We start from the raw sequence: 17,763 nt of genomic DNA on the forward strand, positions 1-17,763 counted from the left end.
AAGACAAGACATTTTTAAAGAACTGTAATGACAACTTACAAATGCTTACTTTATTTTTTTCCTCTGTCATGCATTTGTTTGTTTGTTTGTTTTGTTTGTTTGTTTGTTTGTCTAGGGGTTTTTTTTGTAGTTGATAAGTGCTACAGAATATTGTGAATCCTCTAAGCAACAGAAAATTCAACAGAAATTCATAAAATTCCAAGAATTTCAGATTGATTTTACTGAAATAAATCTTTGTAGTAAAGCATACAGAATGCTAGGTAAATATTTGGTTGAATCAACCTTCAGTGAATATATATTGTATGATTTTTCAAAACCAGGCAAGTTTCTAAACTCCAGGGATAAATACAGAAGACATATTTTTTTTAAAACTCAGCTATTATAAAGTTACGTTCACTGGAGAAAATAAGGTAGCAAGCTAATAGATGCATAAAATATCAAATGGGAATATGTGCAAGGGGTAAAATAAGAAGAGAGAATGAGAAGAATGGAAAGACTAATTGTGGAAATAATAATTTTGAGTGGTAACTATTGAGGAAAAACCCCAAGAATTTTATGTACCTATTTCCTCAAAGATGAAACATTCTCCACTGGGTGGGAATGAAGAGTGCTCATTTAGAACCAGAACATAAATGAAACTTATAAGGCTCAGGAAATAAAGCAAACTCATGGAGCTTAGGAATCTCCTGAAACCTACAAGACTCACAAGTCCACTCCCAAGGTCAGGTATACAGTAATAATTGATGGTTGAAAGGAGACTCTCTGATGGTCAAGCTGCCTGCAATTTATACAGAGAGATCCAGGCATACAACTTCCTTTGTCATGAGTCATTACCCATATTGGGTGGACTTTTCCATGTTGCAGCTGTGTTCCTATAAGCAACCTCAACAAACTCACTGGCTCACTAAGTTGGACTCAGGTAAAATCCTTTCTCTGGTCTGTTATCTGTACCCTATCTGAGGTCAGTAGACATTTGTTCATATCTCTACTGAAAAAGCATACATAAAAAGTAACGATATGGAGCTAGAGTACACAAGAAAGAACACACTTAGTAGAAAAGAATAGCCAATTTAAAAGACTCATAAGGGACAGCACCATGTTTGCAGGGGCAAAAGGAAAGAATGAGTAGGAAGCTAATGTGAGACTGAAGAACACACTGGTGTATTGCTGTACCCTGCATTGTTGTATAGCAGCTTTCCTGCTGCCAGAATTAAACACCATAATCAATGGTATCCTTCCTGCAACAAAGCCACACCTCCTGAGCCTCCCCCAAGGCAGGGCCTACTGGGGATCTAGCATTCAAAAACCTGATATAACATACATTACTCACTCACTCCACTACAACCGCAAATGTCCTTAAGCACAATAGTGTCTTTCATGTTTGATTCCATGTAAGATGGAAGAGCATGGCTGAGTTTTGAACAGAGAAAGGAAGGAAGTGCGTATGGCCTGGACTTTAGACCGAACATCCAGATACTTAGGAAGAAAACAGAGCCCTCTCCTGTAGACTAGAATAAGTTATAAGAATAGAAGATGACACATGACATCTTAGACCTTAGCTATAGCACTTCGGAAGAAATTTACTACTTTCTTAGTGTGTTCTGTAGATCAGTGAGACAGAACATTCATATGAAAGGGAAGAAGCAAGTTGATATACATGTATAGAAAAAAAGAGGTGGCCTTGGAATGCACATAACATCCCTGCTCAAACAATCCTATGCATTTGTGGATGCTCTGATTTGTCATCACAAAATCCTATGTGTGTGTGTATGTGCTTGTGTGTGTTTGTGTGGTTTGTGTGGTTTGTGGTATATTGATGTGTGTGGTGTGTACATGCATGTGTATGTGGTGGGTGATGTGTGTGTGTGTGCATAGCACCATGCGTGCCCTTATTACATGGGTTCTGGGAACTGGACTAAGGTCCTCAAGCTCACAAGGCAAGCAGCTTATTGGCTGAGCCATGTCCCCAGCCATCCTTCATTATTTTTAACACAGAGTTTATATTATCTTCCTACAGCTTTCAAAAGAAAATATAGCAGCCCTAGAGTGGCACAGGAGTAAGTACTGGGGTGAATCTGAGAGCAGGTGGACATGAGAAAAAGATATCCCCAGTCACTCCCAGTTCTCCCACAATGCCTGAGAAAGTGACACCACTATGTTGGAATTTGATTAGGCCTCCTTTCATTGTGCTTGGAGATACAAATCAGGAAACTTTGGAAGCTTCATGATTAGGAGATGTAGACTTCCATTAGACTCCTGAACCAGACAGACAGGAGAAAGTTGTCCTCTGAGAGGCTCCATCCAGCAACTGACTTATAGACACAGACATCCACAGCCAAACAGTGGATGGAGCTTGGGGACTCTTATGGAAGAATGAGAGGAAGGATTGCAGGGCCTGAAGGGAATAAGAACTCTACAGGAAGACCAACAGAGTCAACTAACCTGAACCCTAGGAACTCTCAGAGTCTGAATCTCCAACCAAAGAACATATACAGGCTGGACCTGCACATATGTAGCAGATGTGCAGCTCAGACTTCATGTAGATTCTAAACAATTGGAATGGGCACTATCCCAAAATCTGGTTGCCTGTTCATGGTATAGGTTCTCCTAGCTAGGCTGCCTTCCCTGTCCTCAATGAGAGAGGAAGCCCTAGCCTTGCAGAGACTTGAAGTGCCAGAGTCGGGGAATACCCAAAGGGCCCCATCAGCTCAGAGTAAAAGGGGAGATGACATGGAGGAAGGATTGTGAAGTGGGGTGACCTGGAGAGGGGCAGTGAGCAGGATATAAAGTGAATAAAAATAAATAAATAAAGTAAAACAAAAGATTAGCAGTTGTAAATTACTGTTGTTATTCCACAACCAGCTCCTGTTGCAGCATAGGCTTCACCCACAAAGAGCAAAGCTGGAGCACAGTTGGACTCACCTGTTCTGCAGAAGTTTGTGCCTCCATGGACCCCTTGCTAATTGGGAGGAGGTGAGGCATAAGGAGAAGCCTGGCTTTTCATCTGACACAGACTGTTGCACCCTGTCCAAGTTTGTCTGCAACGCTGCATAACTTCGAATGCAAGGAAACAAAAGGAAAAACTACAAGGGAATTTGTGCATGAAATGTCATACAGGCTATGGTGTGGTAAATACCAATGAAAGTTAGATGTTATAAACAGATAAGTGCACTTAGTAAGAAAAAAAAATGAAGCCAGGGACAGATCTGCTCACATGGATAAAATCTGCAGATGGACTCTATTTGTATAGATATAAGGATGTATACACATATCCATACATGCATATATGTACATGTACCTATTTGCCACTGTGTTTTCAGTTGTTTGAGGCTTTTAGGAAAATAAACTACCTACCACCACAGCAATACCAGGTCACTTATGAATATTTATGGTGACATTTACCTCGTCTGAAAGCAGCCCCCTTTGCCACCATTCCAAGAAGTGAAAGGAGGTCCCAGGTTGGCTTTTCAGCTCTGACATGACAGGCGAGCTGAGGCATATCTCCTCGGACAAGCTACCACAGGACATGCTCTCTCGCTCACTGCTGCTGGATGAGGGCAGAAAGGTTGTGAGCAGCATTCATAAACAAAATAAAAAAAGAAAGCTCTCTTGCACTTGCTTTTAGGCACTGCATTGGAGAGTTAAAATACGATGAGCATCTCCCATATATTCAGTATGTGTTGTGCTGAACTATACTAGAGAAATTACAAACTGCAAGACTGAAATAGCATACAGGACCAAGATCATAGATGTAAACTGACTGTGTTTCTATTCGACTCTTCTGTAAACCAGATGCTGTTCTAAACAAAAATGTGTATGTGTGTGTCTGTGTGTGTGTATGCGCATGCACGCATGTGCATTTGTGTGTACATGCATCTTCACATAAGGTGAATGTATGTGCATACATGTATGCATATTAATATAAAGGTCAGGAATCAAACGGTGCTATCCATCCATGACTTTTTGGAAATAGAACCTCTCATTAGCCTGAAGTTTGCCAAGTAGGCTTGGCTAGCTACCTAGCAAGCCCAGGGATTCCACCCCTACATTCTATTGGAAGGTCATAGAATCCCAAAGAGGTCACTAGTATTTGGAACACCACTTTCTAAACAGATGAATGCTTGTGATCTTGTAGGAGTTAAGTACTTGTCCTGAGAGTGGATTACTCTAACATACCCTTGCTTTTACTGGGTCTTTTTTTTTAACACAAACTACTCATGCAGTGGTGGAATCCAGCATGTACCTGCCAGACATGAGTGCCTGAAACTGGACTTTTCAACCTCCAAATCCGTGAGACAAAAGGAGCTTTTTTTCCTTGTAAAGAGCCTAGCCTCAGGTACTTTTGTATAGTAACAAGAATTTTGTATTTGCTATTCATTTTTATCACAGAGTTTCCAGGTTTGATTAGTTTTGAAAATTCATAGCAACGTGCAGAGTGAAGTAAAAGTCATCAGCTACCCAGTGCTTTCTTAGTTAGCAGTCTTACCTTTTAATTTTTATTTTTCTCCCTATTTTCTTTGTATATATGCTTATATTTGCATAGTTAAGATGCATTTCTTTTTCTTTTCACTCATTTTTCATGTTAGAGGTTTTCCTGATGTTCACAATATCCTTTTCATCAGTGAGAGGGCTCAGGAGGTAAAAGTCCTTGCTCCAAGACTGGTAACCTCAGTCTAATCCTCCAAAGCCACAAGGTATTAAGAAAAAAAAACAATTGACCAAGTTCTCTAACTCCACACACACAAGCACACACACACACACACACACACTTGCATACCACACTCATGCACATACACATATACACACATAACACACATGCAGTGTGGGCACACACATACTGTTCACATATATACCACATACGCATATGTACACACACACACAAACATCACACATTTACACCACACACATACACCACACACATGCAAAAATAGACATATACCACACACACACATATGCCACATACACATACCACACACATATTTATTTTCATTAAATGTTCTTCAAAACATGTTGTTACTAAGCAAATACATACTAATCTAGCTTTTCTTTTCTCTTGAATATTTAAGTAGCTTTCTAGTTTGACATATAATAGTGCAATAAATTTTCTATCATGGGTATAGACATTTCCACACTTGTGAAGAATGAAAAAATTAGCTCAAAAATAAAATCTATCTTTTTTTGAGACAAGGTACTAATGCAACTTAGGCTGGTCTTGAACTTAATATGCAGCCAGGAATGACTTAAACTTTGGTTCCTTCTGCTTCTACATACCAAGTACTAGGATTAAGGTGTAAAAAAACAAATTCCATATGAGGTGCTGGAATCTAACCCAGTACTTTCTGTAGGCAACCAAAACACTCTACCAATGGAGGTACAGCCTAAGAATCCCTGTCCCCTGTCCCTGCCCAAATAAATTCCTATGTTCTTAATGAATTTTGATGTGCTAACTTCTTAGAAGGTTTTGACGCTGTGCTGTCAAGGTAGTACGATACTTAACCTTTAGTGTTAGGTACTTTAACAATACTTATTTGTTCAATAAATGATTACTGGTGTTTTCGTTACATTAGGCTATCTCTTGTCATTACTGAGGTTTAGTGCTCTCCTTGGTGAGTTGTTTAGATGTAATACTTGATTTGTTACCATGGTTATGATAGACAATTTCCCCCACATATTGAACCACTGAGATATTGTTTTCCTTTTAGATTGACAATAACTCTTTATTCATAATGACAATTTTTATCCTTTCAGTTGTTTGTTTAAGAAATTCTAAGAATTCTGGAGAATTCAAAATAGTTGTGATTTCTTTATATGCCTCACATATGTCACAAAAGTCATAGTGAAACTGACTCCCTTTAACGATTACTGTGAATGTAATATGTTACTATGCACAGATGACTTGAGAGGAGCTACAAGGAAGCAGGCCAAAGACTTCTTTCTTGTTATACAATACCTCATTTCCCAATTGGAGGTGGGAGTCTTTCTTGTTATACCACACCAACTTTCCCAATTGGAGGTGTGAGTCTGGACTCACCTCGTGATGTTGTGTGCCACTGGGTGTAGTACAAGTGTTCCTGTGACTATTTTAGGTCAAGTTCACAAGAGTTCCAGCAACTGTGTTTTGGTGGAGTCCTGAAAAACATGCAAGGACGCCATTTTGTCTCTCAAAGACATCTAGAAGTTACAGACAATCACTGGGGCCTTTACATATAGGAAGGTCACCAGAGTCCTTCTGGCCCAGTACTGCTGTCAGCTGAGCACAGCCACCTAAAAGTCCCCATAGCACCAGACAAAAGACCTCCAAGAGAGTTGTTGAAGACGTTGTTGAAGTATTCAATTTGAGGACTTCTTTGGATGCTTGCGAGAAAAGATGGCCTACAGGTGCCTGCCATTGTCTTGCTTGGCAGCAGATAGCAGGTGCTCAGTGACTAGCAGGGTCCTCAAGTTCCAATACATGTCATTCTTAAACAGTCTAAACCATACTTGCCAGAGAAGCAGAAATGTGTGCCCTGGGCTCTACTGAATCTTCCGATTTTACCACAGCACCTGTGATAAGATACTTGAATGAAAGTAACACAACCTTATAAAGGGGCCTTTATACACATCTTTTTTTTTTATTAGATGTTTTCTTTATTTACATGTCATACAATATCTCCTTTCCCAGGTTCTCCTCTGAAAGAGAAAAGAAAAAAGAAAAAAAGAAAAGAAAAGAAAAAAACACAAAAACAAAAACAAATCCCTGTTCCCTCCCCCACCTCCCCCTGCTCACTACCCCACCCTCTCCTGCTTACTGGCCCTGGCATTCCCCTACACTGGGGCATAGAACCTTCACAGGGCCAAGGGCCTCTCTTAATACACATCTTGATTTTTAGACTGGCCATCATTAGTAAGATTTCAGAACTTCTGGTGACAGGGCAAGTGCCTGTCAGTGGAAGGGGATATAATATTCAACCATTAATTTCCTACAAATACAATGCAAAGATTTAGGTGCATCTTAGCCTAGCTCTTTGTATTTACATTAAAAGCTACTCTAAAGTGTGAACTTGGACTGATGTCTACAGCTTGTGGTAGCAAACAGACTTTTCTAAGTCCCTTTACTGTTTCTATACTACTTTGCACCTGTTCTTGCCTTATTCAGAAGTTTTGAAGGTTTGCCATTTAAATACTCATATGTGCTGGGCAGTGGTGGCACATGCCTTTAATCCCAGCACTTGTGGGGCAGAGGCAAGCAGATTTCTGAGTTAAAGGTCAGCCTGGTCTACAGAGTGAGTTCCAGGACAGCCAGGGCTACACAGAGAAACCCTGTCTCGAAAAAATAAATAAATAAATAAATAAATAAATAAATACTCATAAGTTCATGAAAGATTAACTCCTTAAGAACAAGGGCAGGTATCATAATGTCTTGATATTAATCATAGTAGTTAACAAAGTCTCTAGTGTGTGGAGAGAATTTCACAATGCATGGTCTTGTTTTCAAGAGTTAGAGAATTCTTAAGGAATTCTGGTGACCTAGTTTGGCACAGCCTAGTTTAAAACAAATCTCTGAAACATTTGCCCTAGGTTATGACAGGAAACTACTTCTGGTAGGAAAAGGAAGAATGGATATATTTACTTATCAAAATAGAGGATGGAGGATGGAAGGATGGGTCAGCAGATAAGAGCACTTGTTGCTCTTGTAGAGGAGCCATGTTTGAGTCCCAGCACCCACTCAGCAGCTCACAGTCATCTGTAACTGCAGTTCCAGGGTATCTGGTAGCTTGTTCAGGTTTCTAGAGGCATTATTGTCACACACACACACACACACACACACACACACACACACACAGAGAATAAATCTTTAATAGAAGACAGAGTTGTCTATGCATGTGTGTGTGCATGCATGTGCATGTTCCTCTTTGTGTGTGTGTGTGTGTGTGTGTGTGTGTGTGTGTGTGTCTTCTGTGTGTCACAGTATTGATAATATTTAGGAAGTTTTACATGACTAAAGATTGGAATTAGGTAGGTGCACATTGCTAGTGATGAAAAAAAGCAAAAAGCAAAATTTCTCACATCAAAACACCACCTTTTATTTACTGCATATTAGGCCAGCAGTGCTTATTATGCTCCACAAACAACAGCAACAACAAAAAGGGAAAGAAACACTCCATAAAATTAAATTGTTAAAAGTAAATTATTTATGTGATTTCATTTGGTGGATATATTTCCGTGTTTTGTGCCATTGAGCCTCACTTCTTTCTAGCGTCATAACACTATTAGAAGCTATAATAATCTTCAGGGGAATGTAAGATTTATCAGCCCTTGTAGCATGGGGTGGGAGCCAAGGCAAGAGATTAAGGGATACTGGTGAAATGAATCAAGTTTCTCTCTGTGTACTGGCCAAGAGTATGTGGAAGATTATTATTCAAGCACTTCACAAGATGGAAACACAATTTGACTTTGAAGTTATGTGTCTTTTTCCAAAAGCAGTATCATAAAGATGTCAATACCTTTGTCATCAAATGTCTTTGTCCAGTAAAGAGGGAGTTTACATACAAAGTGAAGGAGTGTTCATATTCCCCAGCTCATGGGAAAGATTCCATTTTAATCTCGTTATTGCAGCATCAAAAGATGATCTACAAACTGAGAAGCTAGCAGGAAGACAGATAAAGAAACCCTATTACATCATTCTTTTCTGTACTGGAAAAGCGACAGTGTCTGTTCCTTCAAGGGAGGTGAACGGGCTGCAGTCAGTGGCCTTGAAATATGAGCTTTTCCTGTTCACTTGAGGCCACATTGAGGTTTTCAGAAACAGACAGAAGCCATCATTCCAGTCCTCACACAAAATGAAAGCGCCACTGTGGGAGCAATTCTGAAAATGTATGAACTTCATAAAACGTTCCATTTTCCACAATGTGAGTTTGGCTACACAATCAGAACACCAAAGACCAGGAAAACTATCTATTGAGTCCTCAACCTTTTAAAATTGTTTGTATACTAACAGAAAATAAAGTATTTGCCCCTGTGGAATGTCCATCGATACCAGTATAAACAATAAATAGATCACATTCTGTACATGCAACACACAGCATCTTAAATTCCATGAAAGAATGAGAGAGCCAATGCTTTGAGAATTTTTTTTAAGTGAGCTCCTTCTTACAAGCACTGTCCTACACTTGCAATGAAAACAAGAGTCATGCAGGTGCACACACCCCACAAACAAATGCATCTTCATTCCTCAATAAAGCCTCCCTCCCCTCTCTCCTTCTTTCTCTCTCCCTCTTCCCCACTCCCCCTCTCTCTCCCCTCTCTCCCTCTCTTCCTCTCTCCATTTCTCTCTGTCTCTCTCTCCCTCCTCTCTTCCTCTCTCCTGCCATTCCTCTTTCCCTCCTTCCCTTCCTCCCTCCCTCCATACATCCATCCATCCATCTCTTTCTCTCTCTTTCTGTGTATGTAGTCTGTCTGTCTTTATGTATGTATGTGTGTGTTAACATTAAGCACCATAAAAAGACAGGCAATGATATTGATAGTTATTGTTAGCTTTATCCTTGGGCTAATTGTGTGTTTAAAGATTCATGGAGCACAGGAAATAATGTTGAAGGTTTTGTGGCCATCACCAGCTCATCCACATCACTTATTTATCCTTTTCCACTTTGCCCTTTGTGCTCATTGGAAAGAAAAGGCTTCAGTATGGTCAAGTACTTGCATTAAAAAGCTAAGGTAAAAGTATTCTCTTTCAATTTATTTCTGCAAAGCATGTTCAATCAAGAATTAAGAAAATAAATCCTCAAGTGTAAGAGCACAGGAATACAAAGAGGGTAGACCTTTACACTTTCCTGCAAGAAAAATGTGATTTCTTTGTTCTAAACTGGAGTTCCCAGGTGTTCAAGAATCTAGAAGATCAATAGAGCTGTACATGAGTAACACACAGACAAATGAATAGGGTTTGTAATATAGACTTAGACAACTTAGTTTGGTTTAAGAGTGGAAACAGAAAGTTTAAATTGGTAAAGAACCAAAAGTTTCTTATCACACTGGGGATCATTCCCTCCAGCCCAGCAAGGGTGGATGAAGCAAAAGTCTTTCTAGGAACTTAACATCATCAAACTAAAGCTCTTATTCCCTCTACCTACCTGTAGCTTATCTTGAAGAAATGATGGGGCTTTTCTCAGACACTAAGATTATTCCTATGTGAACACATGTGTAAATGTGTGTGTGTGTGTGTGTGTGTGTGTGTGTGTGTGTGAATGTTTAGAAGAAAGACTGAAAAAAAGAAGTAAGTGTAGAATCACACACATATGAAGAGAGGAGGCTTGGGGAATTACTTTAAATTATAGCAATCTTTTAAAATTAATATTATCTAAGTGAGCTGTGTCTCTCAGGCCCATTTTAACAATAATTCTCTTAAATTGGAATTTATTACAAGCAAATACTACACTTGGAAGTGGCCTTTAGATTGCACGTACACATTAGGCTAAGGACACCTATTAATAATTCAGAAGGCTTCACTTCCATTTCCTCTCATCCGATCATCTAATGCTTTAGGTGCTAATGTGAAGAGAATAGCAATTGTGTGAACACTGTTCTTTTGTTATCATATTAAAACAATGGAGGACTCTGAGCTGTCAACCCTTTTATGACAATCAGAAGCAATGAGCGGGGAAGTGGGAACAGTGCCAATCATATTAGAACAATCCTGACTGACTTGGGCTTCTTACCAGTTGTTCACTTTAAAAGAAAAAAACTGCCCTTTGCAGCTTGTCCATTGTTTGGTTCTGTTCTTTTTCCCTTCCCCATAGAAACTCACAATCATCACAACAACCATTTCACTAAGAAACCATGTTACAGGGGTTGTAAAAGGCACAGCCAAGGGCTATGTCTGAACCTATCAAGATCCACCTGTGCCTCTCCATTCATAAATGTGGCCCACACATCCATGCTCCATTCATGATGATGGTAATTAGTAGAACCTGTGTACATGACAACAAATGACTAACAGGAAACAATCATCTTATTTACATTAAAATCCATGCTCCAGGACTGCCAGACAGATTGAAGGCTCTCTGTATTCTCCAAAGCTGCAGAATTATTAGTGGTAAACACTGTCCCACACAAGTCAAAGAATACAGCTTCGTGGGAGAGCAGAAATTCCCCTCCACTTGTAACATATGGTACATGTTTGACAAGTTTAAATCCCTTGGGATTCAGGTGGGTCCTTCCTTTCCCTTCTTCAAGTAGATTATACAATGTCTGCATTTTGAAATCTAGAGAGCATCACACAGCTTAAGGAAAATCTGACAATTTATTATTCAAGCCCATTTGCTTATTATTCACCAAGATCAGTGTTCTTACGCTCCCCTCGACATTTGAATCCATACAGATCATAGCTGTACTCTGAAGATTAGTAACATAAGCAATGCAAATTGGGGACCAAACCTCTGCTTTTATGCAAATGAAAGACCCTTCACTTTCACCTCTGCTATTAACTTAATTAGCCTAATTTCTCTGAACACTGGCTTGTTGGCAGGCAGCTGAGGAACTCTGGCTGCAGCCCTGCTTTCCTGGATGCACTTATTAAAGTGCAATGGGAGAGGTAAGGAGGAAGGACCTGGAAATGTCCAGATGAAACCACATTGGGGAAAAACTGATTCTGCAGCCAGCAGCCAAGGCACAGTTCTTGAAATCTTAGAGAAGGAATACTTAGGAAGAAATGCCAGTTCTGCTTAGCCTAGTGGCGCTCTCTCACTTTTAAAGGCTATCACACTGAGATCACCCCCATTATGTTAAAAAGATAATAGTAGTTGGTGCTCTGTGCATTATTTTGATCATGGAGCAGAACATAAACCCTAAAGTTAAACCACATGATCTTCATGCCTGTAGAGGGGCTCATTAAAGTAGAATATTCCCCCACCAAGCTTCACTCAGTAAATAATGTTTAAATGTCTTAATCAGCCTACAGAGTCCCCATACAAGAGATAGTTTTGAAAACAAATCTTTCAGATAGTTTGCATCGTGGTTTTTAAATCCCATGGACGTAAAATGCAGGGAGGAAATGGTCTTTGAATGAAAGATGTTTCGAATTTTTAATGATGTAATTAAAAATTAAGAAAGGTATGTGTTCAGCTAGAGGGTAACCATTGTGTCAAATTATGCAGTCCTTTGAATAAGCCAATATAAGCTTAATAACCTTTACCATGTAATGAAGTTGTGAATATTAATCTTCATTTCGAACCTGTTAGGTTTTCCTGCTTCAAATAGGAAAGGATGAATTCTAACAATAAGACCAGTGCTAAATTACTTGAAATTGGTTTTATAACTGGAAAATAGGCAAACCTCTGATAAACCAGTGCTCATTTACCCCATGCTATTTCAAAATCCTATACAATTTTTCATTGTTAAAAGCATTCCCTGAGCACCCTCACTAATACAACTTTAAAACAACAAATAAATAAGGTTCATCCTATGATAGATGACAACATTCCATTTCCTGACAATGAAATGCAAATTATTTTATCTAATTGTAGCTGTGTAAGGCTTCTGACACATCTTCCCGGCCAAATAGATTTTCTTGGGTGAAATGAGCCTGCTAGTCTCATTCCTTTGAAGATACAAACCTTAACAGGGCTGAAGGTTGCATGATTTGGGGATCATGACTTACAATGCCAGCCTCCTTCAAACATATCAAACAAAACTGAAATGGCTTTTTCTTTTTTAAGATAGGTCTCTTGTAGCCCAAGTTAGTCTCATGCCCACTATGCACCCAAAGATGGCTCAGAAATTCTGATCCTCCTGCCTCTCCCTTCCATGTGCTAGGATTACAGGTATGCACCAGAATGTCCAGTTTATACCATGCTGGAGATCAAACCCAAGACTTCATTTATGTGAGACAAGCACTATAACAAGTCAACTACCTCCCCACCTTCCTTGAACCAAGAAGTAGCCTGAAGAACAGAGCAACAGGACACTGCCCATGAAGAAAGAAACAGAGCCCTTTAACTCTACTAATACCCTTTTCCTACATGTGGGTCTTGAACTATGAGAAATGGCTATCTGTTGTTTGTAAGTAACCCAGTTCTTTCTACTTTATTCTTGAAGCCCAAGTGAACTAAGACTGTATATTAACTAGGGCTCTCTAACGGAACAGAACTGAGGGAAGTTTTTTTTAACTGATTTGTTGTTGCTGTTGTTGTTGTTGTTAATTATTTGTTCATTTATTTACTTTTGAGACTGTATTTCAATTATAACATTTCTCCCTTCCCTATTCTTCCAAGCCTTTTATTAGATTGGCTTGCATGATACAGTGCCAGCAGTACTCCTCTACAATGGTTTTCTTCAAACTGCAGAGGCTGGGAACCTGGTATCATCTCATTCCATAAGGTCAGGTGCCTCAGCAGTTCCAACATGGTATTGAAGGCCTGGAAGATTCCTGGAGTACCAGCCACTGGCCTTCAGCTGATGATGAAAAGACAAAGAAGGTGGATTCTAATAACAGCAAAAGAATGGCAGTGGCAGCAGCAGCAGCAAAATGACAACACAGTAGATGAATGAACTTGCCAGCATAATGTGAAGGCAAGTGAGCAAAAAGTTTAGACTTTCTTTCATCTGGGCTGGTACCATAAGGTAAAGATCACATTTAGGATGTGTCTTCCCACTTCAATTAATCATATCAAAAAAAAAATCATTCACAGATGTGCCCAACAGCTTGTCTCTTTGTGGATACCAGATCCAATCAAGATGACAAGAATTAGATTCACCTAGAAGACAGACCCGTGTGTATGTCTATAAGGACATTTCAGATTTTGTTAATTGATGTAGGAAAATCTACCATAAATTTAAGAACACTGTCTCATGAGCTTGGATCTTAGACTGAATAAAAAGGAGAAAGAGAGCTGCTCACCACCATTCAGGTCTCTTGGCCTCCTGACTGGGGATATCATTTGACTAACTGTTTCTGCTGCCGTACCTTCTCTGCCGTAAGGGACTGTACCCACAAAATATGACCCAAAGGAAATTCTCACTTTAAATTGCTTTTTAAGACATTTTTGTCCCGACAACGAGAAAACTAATACAGCTGATGTATTTCCACATTGCCCCACTAAAACAAGGAAAAAGTAGAGCATCTGCACACGAACTAAGGTCAGATGGGGATCATTTTCTTTCAGGTGCTTTAGAAAGTATGGCAGCATTAATTCATTCATTCAACATGTACAGGTTTGCTGCCAGCTGTGTGGCAAGCACTGAGCAAGGTGCCAAGTATGAATCTGACACATTTCATTTCAACATGCATCTCCACTTTATTTTAATCACTTTTAATGTATTGTCTGCTTACACTGAATATAAAGAGTTTACAGAATTAATGTAGGATATGGCCTTAATTTGCAATGTGGAGCCCAGGGTTTCTGAGCAGGACTAAAAAAACTTTAACTCAACAATCAAGTAAATAAAGTAGATGTGAATTTATCAGTAAGTTGGGAATACATAACAGACAGTCCAGGAATTTAGACCAAAAATGGTCACCTTACCTTACCAAGTTGCCTCTAAATGGGTTATTAAAAGAAAAATGTTTTGACTCTTACAAAACATCAAAACAGAAATTTTAAGCCTTCTTTATAGCAGAGGGAAAGAAAGAAAACACCCTTCATTTCTTAGTCTCTCAAGGTCAGGCAGGTGGCATGCAAACACAAAACATTATTGAAATAAGAAAAAAAGACTTAACACAAGCGAAGAGAGAAACACAGCATGAATCAAATGTTGTTCACACCAGGTAAGCCAAGAAAATCTTTTTAGTCTCCCTTGGAATTCTTAGGATTTCATTAATTCTGATCCTCATTTTGTGTCATGCTTACCACCTCAGGGCTGAGTCTGGGATGACTCACCGTCTATTTTACAGCCATTGTTAGCTCTTTGATACAAACAAGACAGATATTCACTATACTAACACATTACATTCTGTATACATTTGCCAATCTTCTGTCTCTCCCAGGCCTGTCTGCTGCAGGCTGACTGTACATATTCAGGATGTTATCATCATAGCCTCACCAAGTACAACCCATAGCATCTCTGGTGGTCCATAGAGATGCCAACCAATATCATCCTCAAGAACTTATATGGTTTTGACACAGATATCACCATCCATTGGGTCACTACAATGACTGAAGTATGAAATGTGTCCTGAGGACTCATGTATGTCACCATCTGACTGTGTCACTATAGAAGGCTGTAGAACCCAGCTGGAGAAGTTTGTTGGTACTGGGCCTTAATGGTTACAGGCGCCTTGCTTCTAACATTTTTAATCAGCAAGCAGTCTCATGCCCTCACGACAGCAAGGGTGGGATTGTTCCCTGTATCATGTGTTGTCCACCATGATAGGCTGTATCCAAAATAAAAGTTGCTCACACCAGGTAGCATGTAAAAAGACAGGTAACATGGTTGTCAAAAGCCAAAAACAACTGATCACCTGTGAGATACTTCAACCTTCCAGCTACTAGCTACCATTCAAATGAGCCACATGGCAGGGAGAGCAGCCAAAGAGTCTTAAAGGTCTCATCTCTTCTATATCCCAGAAAGATAAAGCATTATGAATGGTAGTCAACACCAGAAATTCTCACTATAACCCTCTTAACCAGAATTATAGTGCTTTTATATAAAAAAAATGAGTGGAAATAGAAGTTTAACAGAAGCAAGACAACTAATTCCTCTTCAGAAATTTCTTCAGGATCTTGAGCACATTTCTTAAATATATGACATTTTTGCAAGGTGACAGTGTTTGTTATTCATCCCTGTACTAGAATGCTGAAGCATGCTAAGAATGCTGATTAATGCATTAAAAAAGTATGTCAGGCTTTGGATGAGATAAACACAAGTAAACATGGATTCCATTCTAAGACGCCTAAGTATGTGAGGGATGTCACTGATAGCCGTGCACAAACAGAAACATTAACTACTTCAAACTTGACTTTCCACTTTGGCATTTTCACATACTAATAGTTAAATTTTAGAGAATGCTATTAAATATACAAATGGACACAAGAGATCTATTAAAGAAAATAGATTTTTCTTCTAGGTTGTTCTCTTGGAAGATTCTAGGAGCTATTCTTTTGAGGGAATGGAAGGAGTCCTGCTGGAAAAAAAAAACTTATCATATAATATATTCTCATAATGGTTTCCCTCCCCTATTCCTCCCATATTGTTCCCACCTCCCTAACAATCCAACTCTATCTCCCTCTTTCTCCTCCTCTTTCTCTTTCTCTCCCTCCCCCTCTCTCCCTCTCTCTTTCTCTCTAAGAAACAAACAAAAACAGGCAAAAAAAGAAAATAAAAATAATAAGAGACAGATGCACTTTATAAAAATACAAAATTGGAAGCCATTCATATATACAAAAGACCAGTTAAAGAAAGAAAAATGCCCAAACAAAGAGATACAAAGTCAAAAGGCTACAAAAATATCATTGAATTCCATTTTGTGTTGGCCATCTACTCCTGGGCATGGGGCCCACACTTATGTTTGGTTAATATATACAACGAGACTTCCAGGAGCTATTCGTCTGCAGGCTTCTTTTGAGCCTTTGAATTGAAATTCTCCAGTAACCACACAAAGTGAGTTATTCTTTGTGCCAGTCCAAACTCATCTAGCCACCAAATCTTATTTTTGACACACAAACCCCTAAACTGGAAGTTATACCAAGTATTTAAATCTATGAAAAAAAATGAGCATAAGCCAACTGAGACATGGGTGATGTGGATGTCTTTCCTACACTGAAATCATACTTTTCTATTTTAAAGAACATGTCAGAACACAAGAAAAAAAACGATTCTCCTCAGTTTTTACGTTATGAAAGAAGGTATGTTTTGATGGTGTTTTCAGTTGTTCATATGATTGAGACTTGTGAGACTACTATAATTTTGTGTAAGATTTATAAAAGGAAAGATGTTCATGAATACTCTTGGAGTATGAATACTTTGGAGAAAGGAAAGACAGCAGGGCTGAGGCAGACACCTACGATGCAAAGTCACCAAGTAGAAGCACTTTGTTGGCAATGGGCAGGTATATTGTGTACTCATGTTTTGGGTACCAATGGGATGCTCTTATAGGCAAACTTAGAAAGATAAATCAAGAGGCAGGGTGCCGATGCTGGACCTACTTTGCAGTGCTGGAAGGGCTCCCACTCAATCCACTAAGGATGCTATCACAGCTGAGTGATCTGACAGAGACAGAGTTTACAAGAGATGTATACAAATCCAGTTGAGAGGAAAAGTAAGAGTTAGAAATACTACTTGGTACACCATCTACTTATCCCTGAAGCACACCGACTACCTGTAGACTCCACTGCTAATGTGCAATTTCATCAAAGAGGAGGAAAAGTTAAGAAAAATTGAACTAAAATGTCTCACTTCAAACCTGAATTAAGTTCAGGATACTTACATGCCAGCTCGGACTTCAAAATTTCCCAGTGGTTCAAGATGCAGTTTGGAATGAGGTCCAACAATTGAATCAGCTTATATAGTACTAAGGGTCTTCTTGAATTGCTGTTTTGTTTTCTTTTCTTGGTTTTTTTTTTTTTTTGGAGTTCTGATATCACAGAAATGACACCAGATATTCAGATACTCAGAAGTTCATGATTTGCACCATGGAAATATGCCTGTTAATTTCACAACTCTTCATGTTGTGACACTTAGCCAATAGTTTCACATGTAACTCTTTGTTAACATAGAAAATCACAACTGCCTCAACAGAGGAGTGGATACAGAAATTGTGGTATATCTACACAATGGAGTACTACTCAGCTATTA

General features: G+C 39.1%; 1 long non-coding RNA gene across 1 annotated transcript in view; it reads right to left on the reverse strand.

Moving 5' to 3' along the window:
- The window catches only part of LOC116081893, a 59,069-nt gene extending 55,583 nt beyond the window's left edge, over window positions 1-3,486 (reverse strand). The window contains exon 1 of the long non-coding RNA XR_004115074.1: window positions 3,403-3,486. This is a non-coding gene — a long non-coding RNA (uncharacterized LOC116081893). The remainder of the gene's footprint in view (window positions 1-3,402) is intronic.
- Window positions 3,487-17,763: the final 14,277 nt, after the last annotated feature.

The sequence above is a fragment of the Mastomys coucha genome, unplaced genomic scaffold, assembly GCF_008632895.1.
Source record: "Mastomys coucha isolate ucsf_1 unplaced genomic scaffold, UCSF_Mcou_1 pScaffold7, whole genome shotgun sequence".
NCBI classification, from domain to species: Eukaryota; Metazoa; Chordata; class Mammalia; order Rodentia; family Muridae; genus Mastomys; species Mastomys coucha.